This window comes from Apodemus sylvaticus, chromosome 1, assembly GCF_947179515.1.
Source record: "Apodemus sylvaticus chromosome 1, mApoSyl1.1, whole genome shotgun sequence".
In the NCBI taxonomy this organism is placed as follows: Eukaryota; Metazoa; Chordata; class Mammalia; order Rodentia; family Muridae; genus Apodemus; species Apodemus sylvaticus.
In genome coordinates this window covers 191,284,573-191,292,573 of record NC_067472.1, presented here as the reverse complement: position 1 = coordinate 191,292,573, position 8,001 = coordinate 191,284,573, and the positions used below count along the sequence as shown (strand labels likewise).

General features: G+C 49.3%; 1 protein-coding gene across 1 annotated transcript in view; it reads left to right on the top strand.

The window, feature by feature from the left end:
• The first annotated feature begins 2,060 nt into the window (after nt 1-2,060).
• LOC127674073 (isochorismatase domain-containing protein 2A) overlaps nt 2,061-8,001 on the top strand; it is a 12,518-nt gene continuing 6,577 nt past the window's right edge. Inside the window, exon 1 of the mRNA XM_052169924.1 lies at nt 2,061-2,208. The gene's annotated coding sequence lies outside the window, so the exon portion shown is untranslated. The remainder of the gene's footprint in view (nt 2,209-8,001) is intronic.

Below are 8,001 nucleotides of genomic sequence, written 5' to 3'. Positions count from 1 at the left end.
TACCTAGTTCCCCAGCAACTTGATGTGCAGGGATGACTCCGAGAAGGGGATTCTCCAAAAGAGAAGGGGAAGGTGGATTGGGGGAGACTTGCATGAGGGGGTACTGGGAGGAGGGGCCTGATATTGGGATGTAAAGTGAATAAATAAATTGACTTAAAAATAACTTAAAAAAAGATATGCATCACCACATCCAGATATTCAGGCCCCTTTTTAACCTCCTGCTAGCCCATAGACCAGTGGTCCTCAGCCTTTTAATATATATATATATATATATATCATATGAATGATCATGAATGATCTGTTTTCATACATTCCAGCAGAGGGCATCAGATTGCATTACAGATGGTTGTGAGCCACCATGTGGCTGCTGGGATTTGAACTCAGGACCTCTGGAAGAGCAGCCAGTGCTCTCAACCACTGAGCCATCTCTCCAGCCCCAATCTTCAACCTTCTTAATGCTGTGACCCTTTAACACAGTTCACCATGTTGTGGTGACCCCCAACCAGAAAATTATTTTCATTGCTACTTCATCAATGTAATTTTCTCCTGTTATGAATTGTAATGTAAATATCTGGTATGCAGGATATCTGACATGTGGCCCTAGTGAAAGGGCTCTGTGTTGGGTTTTGGGGTCTGGTATATAGTAGGTATACAATAAGTGCATGCTAGTAATGCTGGAACCCGGAAAATCTGGCTCTATAAGAACCTCCAGTAGTTGGGCCTCCATCTGGGGGACCAGGTGTCGGTGGGCTGCAGCCCCATGGAATGTGAACCGAAGTCTCACTGCATACAGACCTCAGGGCCCAGTCGAGAGACCCCGAGGGACTGCACGGGCTCTAGGATGCACGGCTGAATGTTCTGAAGTTCAAGTACAGATCAGAACACACCCCTCAAGTGTGCAAGGGACTGGAGGGCTGACGTTCCAGAAGAGAGGTCACTGTGGGAGTGCGGGTGAGCCCTAACACCGCGCCTAACTTATGGGGTAGGTGGGTAGACTCTGGGGCCTGTGGCTTGGTGGTTAAGGACGGATACAGAAAGACAAAGTGCAGACGGGAGGAGAGGAGGCTCTTTGAGAATCTCCTCCGTGACCAAGTACCTGGAATATAAAATGGAAATGTGTGGATGCGGAGGCAGAGAAAGGTGCCTGGAGGTAGCCAATTAAGGGAACAAAAGCCTCTTTAGCAAGGCCAGGCTAGGCGCAGAGTCAACCACAGCGATCAATGTTGAGGGCTTTTAAATGGAGACTTGGGAGGGGTTGCATTGGCTGGAAGGAGACGGGGATCCTGTCTCTGAGAGGGGTGCCCCACCTCCAGGCTCACACCCTACTCCAGAGCTTCTTCCGGAGGGGTGAAATCGAGGCCCAAATGACTCCTGGAAACAGGAAGCCCGGCGTCTGTGTGGAGGCCATCCGTGGAATTCAGAGGTTCACGCAGCGGTGCGAGCAGGGGACAAGGAAGAGGTGTTTGTCTGGCTTTCCCTGAGTTGTTACTTACTTAATTTTTCCATCTATTTATTCTGTGGTGTGTGTGAGTGTGATTTCGTCTTCGCCTACGCGCGCCTGTGCCACAGCAGGCCTGCAGAGGTCAGAAGACAAGTTGCAGGACTCAGTTCTCTTCTTCCAAAATAAAGGTTCTGGAGATTAAACTCTAAGAAATCAGGTCCAGATCTTGCTGAATCTTGCAAATCAATCTTTTGGGAGGGGGGGCGGGGGGCAGGCTTTCACTGTGTAGCACACTATGGTGCAGGTGCTGCTACCTTTAGCTCAGAGAGGAGGGCCAGGTTGTAATTCCATTTCTTCCACTAGCTGGGGCAGGGCGTGCTGCACAGCGACGGCGCAAGGTGCAGCCTGGCAACCTCTACCCTCTTTCCCAGTTAGAATCTGAGCGCTCCGCAGAGGCCGCCACTCACGCCCTCCTCGGCTCCTCATTGGTTCTATTCGCTATCTCTCCACCCCCTTAGGCTTCTACGGACCAATCAGATCCTCGTGGCTGACCCGCCCTTATCAGCCCTGCTCCTTACAGGACGCAGCCGATGAGCGAGCGGATTGGCCAGCTCAGGAGGGAGGGGCACATACGTAAGGGGCGCAGACCTCGAGTCCAAAGCGGGCCAAACGGTGGCCCAGCCCCGATCCAGGGCCAGTCCAGTGGGGAGAGTCCGCTGAAGGGTCCTAGTGGAGGGGCTGGCAGGACTCGAACCTGGTACCGCCGGGTAAGTCCAACTGCCCGTCCTTACAGACGCGGGAAACGGAAGCCTTGCGGGGTGTCCGGCTGAGGAGGGCCCCAGTTGGTCTCAGGCTGAACCATCAGGGAGGCACTTCAAGCTTCTCCAGAGTTAAGTTTTGTATCAGCCCCGGGAGTGGGCGATTCCCATGCTCATTTCTTCCCAGAAGAAAAGCGGCCCAGTGAGTGAGTAAAACTGACTCGGGGTCGGCCACACAGCTTGGAAATCTGCGTTCCTGGAGTGGTGTGCAGTGACCGCTTGCCCAATTAAGCAGCCTCGTCCCCAGTCTGTCCCCAGGAGGTCACTCACCTCAGCCTACGACAGGTTTCCTCTACTGAGCTGAGGGCTCCTTCCAGAACCCCCACGATGTCCCTAAATCTCTCTCCAGTCTAGACCCCCTTCCCTTTTTACACGCCCACCCAACCTCCACTCTTTATTGTCTCTCTTAGACTGATCATTTTCTGTGCCCTCCCTCACCCAAGTTCCATTTCGTCTTGAGATCATGTCCAGCTGGCCCGAACTTTTTCTTTCTTTTTATTCTCTCATTTATTACATCTCGACTGCAGTTCCCCCTTCTTCCCTTCCCCAGCCACGCCCCTTCCGTCCACTCCTCTTTCTTTTCCAATAAGGGCAAGCCTGCCCTTGGTCACCAGCCAAACACAGCATATCAAATTGCAGTAAGACTATGCACCTCCCCTGGTATTGAGGTCTAGACAAGGCAACTCAGTATGAGGAAAGGGTCCCAAAGGCAGAAAAGAGTCAGAGACAGTCCCTGCTTCCACTGTCGGGAGTCCCACAAGAAGACCCAGCTATATCACCGAAACACATGCGCAGAGCGGTCCGTCCACGCTGGCTCAGCCTCCGCGAGCCCCTCTGGACCCAGGGTAGTCGATTCTGTGGGTTTTCTTGTGGCGTCCTTAACCCCTCTGACTCCTGCAATCTTCCCGCCCCCTTTCTGCAGGACTCCCCAAGTCCTGACTAATGTTTCGGTCTCTTCATCTCATTCTGTGAGTTGCTGGATAAAGTGTCTCTGATGACAATGCGGCCAAACACCCATCTATGAGCAGAGCAGACTATCACTAGGATTTATTTCAGATGGCTTTAATATGTATGTATTGCTACCAGGAGTGTTTGGTTCTATCCCAGGTCTCTGGGCTCGCCAGCCTCCCGGTGGTGACCCTCCAGGTAGCGGGGGCGGGCTCCCTCTCATGGTGTGGGGTCTCAAGCTGAGCCAGTCATGGCTTGACCACTCCCATCATTTCTGGACCACCTTTACCCCAGCATATCTTGTGGGCAAGACAAATTGTAGGCAAAGGTTTTGTGGTTGGGTTGGTATCCTAATCCCTCTACTGGAAGGCCGGTTCAGGTTCCTCCTTGCTAGGAGTCTTAGCAAGGGCCAACCTCCTAGATTGCTGGGAGTTTCCATTACACTAGGTTTCCAGCTTGTTCCTGAGATGCTCTGATTCCAGATCTCTCTTCCATTACTCTCTCCCTGCATCTTTCCCTGCCGTGTCCTTGCCGCTGTCCCCTCCCACCTCCAGTCTCGCCCTGTATTGCGCCTCCCCCTGCGTCCTCCTTGTTCCTTAGCTTCCCTGGGTCTGTGGATTGTAGTGTAGTTATCCTTTACTAAAGCCCATGCATAAGTAAGTACACAGTGTCTGTCTTTTCTGGGTTACCTCATCTAAGGACAATTTTTTTTCTAGTTCATCCACATGTTCAAGATCCATCCTTGACCAGGATGTAACATCCCTTGGGTGTGTGCCCAGGAATGGTATAGCTGGGTCTTGAGGTAGATTGTGACTTAGTTTCAGTTTTACTGCTGTGAACAGACACTGTGACCAAGGCAACTCTTATAAAGGACAGCATTTAATTGGGGCTGGCTTACAGGTTCAGAGGTTCAGTCCATTATCATCAAGGCAGGAACATGGCAGCATACAGGCAGGCATGGTGCAGGAGGAGCTGAGAGTTCTACACTTTCATCTGAAGACTGCTCGCAGAATACTGCCTTCCAGGCAGCTAGGATGAGGGTCTTAAAGTCCATGCCCACAGTGACACACCTACTTCAACAAGGCTACACCTCCTAATAGTGCCATTTCCTAGGCCAAGCATATACAAACCATCACAGATAGATTGCAAATTTTCCAAGAAACCACCATATTGATTTCTAACGTGTTGTACAAGTTTTCACTCCCACCAGCAACAGAGGAGTGTTCCCCTTGCTACACATCCTTACCAGCATGTGCTAGCTCTTGAGTTTTTGATTGTAGCTGTTTTGAAGGGTGTAAAATGTAATCTCAGGGTCGTTTTGATTTGCATTTCCCTGATGGCTACGGATATTGACCATTTCTTTAAGTGCTTCGCAGTCATTTGGGATTCCTCTGTTGAGAATTCTCTGCTTACTTAGATCTAGACCCCGATCTTTGATTGGCTATTTGGTTTGTTGGTGTCTAATTTATTGAGTTCTTTATATATTTTGGATATTAGCCCTCTATCACATGTGGAGTTGGTGAGAACTTTTCCCAATCTGCAGGCTACCGATTTGTCCTGTTGACAGTGTCCTTTGCCTTACAGAAGCTTTTCATGAGGTCCCATTTGTCAATTGTTGATCTACACTAGTAGCCATTGGTGTCCTTGTCAGGAAGTTGTCTTCATTGCCAATGTGTTCTGGGGTCTTTCCCACGTTCTCTTCTCTTAGTTTGTTTGTGTTTGTATGTTTGTTTTGGGTTTTTTTTTGGATTTGTTTTTTTTTCCGAGACAGGGTTTCTCTGTATAGCCCTGGCTGTCCTGGAACTCACTCTGTAGACCAGGCTGGCCTCGAACTCAGAAATCCACCTTTCTCTGCCTCCCAGAGTGCTGGGATTACAGGCGTGCACCACCACTGCCCAGCTGATTGTTACTTTTATTATTATTGGTGGTGGTGGTGGTGGTGGTGGTGGTGGTGGTGGGGGTGGTGGGGGTGGTGGTGGGGGGTGTGTGTGTATGTGTGTGTGTTTCCTTTCTTTGGTTTTGCTGCTGAGAAATTATTTCCTGTGTTTCTTGGGTGTCATTAACCTTTTTGGGTTGGATTTTCTTCCTAGTATCTTCTGAAGGCGTAGATTTGTGGATAGTGTTTATGTTTGACTTGGTTGTGGAATATCTTGTTTTCTCCATCTATAGTGATTGAAAGTTTTGCTGTGTGTAGTAGTATGGCCTGGCATCTATAGTCTCTTAGGGTCTTCAAGGCCCTTCTGGCTTTTAGAGTCTACCTTTATATGCTACTTTGCATTTATCCCCTGCAGCTTTTTTGAAAAGATTTATTTATTTATTATATGTAAGTACACCGTAGCTATCTTCAGACACACCAGAAGAGGGCATCAGATCTCATTACGGATGGTTGTGAGCCACCATGTGGTTGCTGGGATTTGAACTCAGGACCTTCGGGAGAGCAGTCGGTGTTCTTAACCGCTGAGCCATCTCACCAGCCCCACCCCCTGCAGCTTTTAATGTTCTTTTTTAGTCCTGTATGTATAGTGTTTTGACTATTATGTAATGGGGGACTTTCTTTTCTGGTCCAATGTATTTAGTATTCTGTAAGTTTCTTGTGCTTTTATGGGCATCTTTTTCTTTAGGTTAGGATATTTTCCCTATGGTTTTGTTGTTCTTTATTTTCTGTTCTTATCCTTAGATTTGGTCTTTTCATAATGTCTCAGATTTCCTGGATGTTTTGTGTCAGGAATTTTTTTTTTTGATATGACATTTTCTTTGACCCATGTATCAATTTCTTCTATTGTATCCTATATGTCTGGGATGCTCTCTTCCACACCCTGTATTCTGTTGGTGATGCTATAGTTCCTGTTCACTTACCTAGGTTTTCCATCTCCAGGATTCCCAGTTTGTATTTCTTTATTTCCATTTTCAGGAAAGTTTTATTTCCTTCTCCTGTTTGTTTGGGTTTTCCTGGATCCCTTTAGGGGATTTATTCCATTTTCTCTTTAAGGGCCTCTGTCACCTTCATAAGATCGTATTTAAGTTTGCCTTCTTGTGCTTTGTCTGTGTTAGGATATCCAGGGCCTGCTGTAGCAGGATAGCTGGGCTCTGCTGGTGCCATGTGGCTCTGACTCTCGTGGTCTGTGTTCTTATGCTGGCCTCTAAGCATCTGGGTTTGGGGTAGTTATAGGTTTAGGTGCCAGTTTCTGAATTTCTCTTTGTTGGATGGACATTTTCCCCCTTAGGTTACTGTTTCCTTTCTGATCGTCAGGCCAGAGTGCCTTGTGGTTCTGGTGGCCTGCAACAACTCAGGTCTCCGCTGGTATTTTGGTGGCCCTAGTGACCTCTGGGGTTTTGAGTGCCAGTTTTATCTTTGGGGTTCTGGGAGGTAGTATGACCTCCAGTAGAGCAGTGCTGTCCTGAAGTTTAAAAAAGGAAAGGAAGAGAGAGAGAGAGAGAGAGAGAGAGAGAGAGAGAGGAAACGCTGCTGTAAAATTAGCGTAACGGTGCAGTGCATGGTAATGCGTGGTTGCAATCTCAGGACTCAGGAGACTGAGCCAAGCATTGGAGGCCAGCCAGTTGCACATAGTGAGACTTTGTCTTTAAAATAAATAAATAGTGCACACCTTTAATTCCAGCACTCAGAAGGCAGAGGCAGGGGAAATCTCGGGTCAAGGCCAGCCTGGTCTACAGAATGAGTTCCAGGAGAGCCAGGGCGACACAGAGAAACCTTGTCCCAAGAAACAAACAAACAACAATTCCACAAAGCCAGGCGGTGCTGGTGCACACCTCTAAGTTGCCATCTACCTCATTAAAGCTGACACCGTTACAGATAGAATACATTACCCGAGGCTCGGAGATGGCTCAGGAGGTAACGAGTGTGAGGACTGACATTTACACTCCCGGCACTCATGCCAGAAGCAGTCAGTGTCTGTGCTTTGTGCAGCCCCAGGCCTGGTGAGAAAATGTATTTCTTACTACAGACTCATTGATGGGTTGTGGGTCAGGTGGGAGTGGGTCTGATGAAGTCCAGGCTGGCCTTGAACTCAATATGTAACTGAAAACAGTCTAAGTCTTCTAATCTCCTGCCTCCATTTCTGCAGTGCCAGGGCGAAGGCGTGCACCACCATGCCCGGTTTGCACAGGTTTGGGGATTGAGGCCAGGGGTTCGTGTACGATAGGCCAGCACACCATCCACTGAGCTGCATCTCCAGCCCCTACTGTTGTTTTTAAATGTGCCTGGCCCATAGAGGAGTGGTGCTGTTGGAGGTGTGGCCTCGTTGGAGTGGGTGTGTCACTGTGGGGGTGGGCTTTGAGACCCTGCCTCCTAGCTGCCAGAAGACAGTCTTCTCCTGGTTGCTTTTGGGAAACTCTGTAGAACCCTCGGCCCCTCCTCCAGCGCCACGCCTGTCTAGGTGCTGCTTCCCGGTGTGACAATAGTGGATGTGACAATAGTGGATGGAATCTCTGAACCTGTTAGCCAGCCCCAATGAAATACTGTCCTTTCTAAGAGTTACCTTGATGGTGGAGTCTCTTCACAGTGTAACACCCTGACTAAGGCAGTCTCTGTGGAGCCCTGGCTGACTGCCCCAGAACTCGCTACTAGACCAGGCTAACCTCGAACTCACTGAGATCTGCCTGTCTCTGCTTCCTGAGTGCTGGGATCAAAGGCCTGTGCCCCTCCGTTGGGTGTCACCTCCCTCAGTGTCCCCTCCGTTGGGTGTCACTTCCCTCAGTGTCCCCTCCCTCAGTGTCCCCTCCGTTGGGTGTCACTTCCCTAGTTTCCCCCGTTATGTCCCTGTGTGTCTATACCCC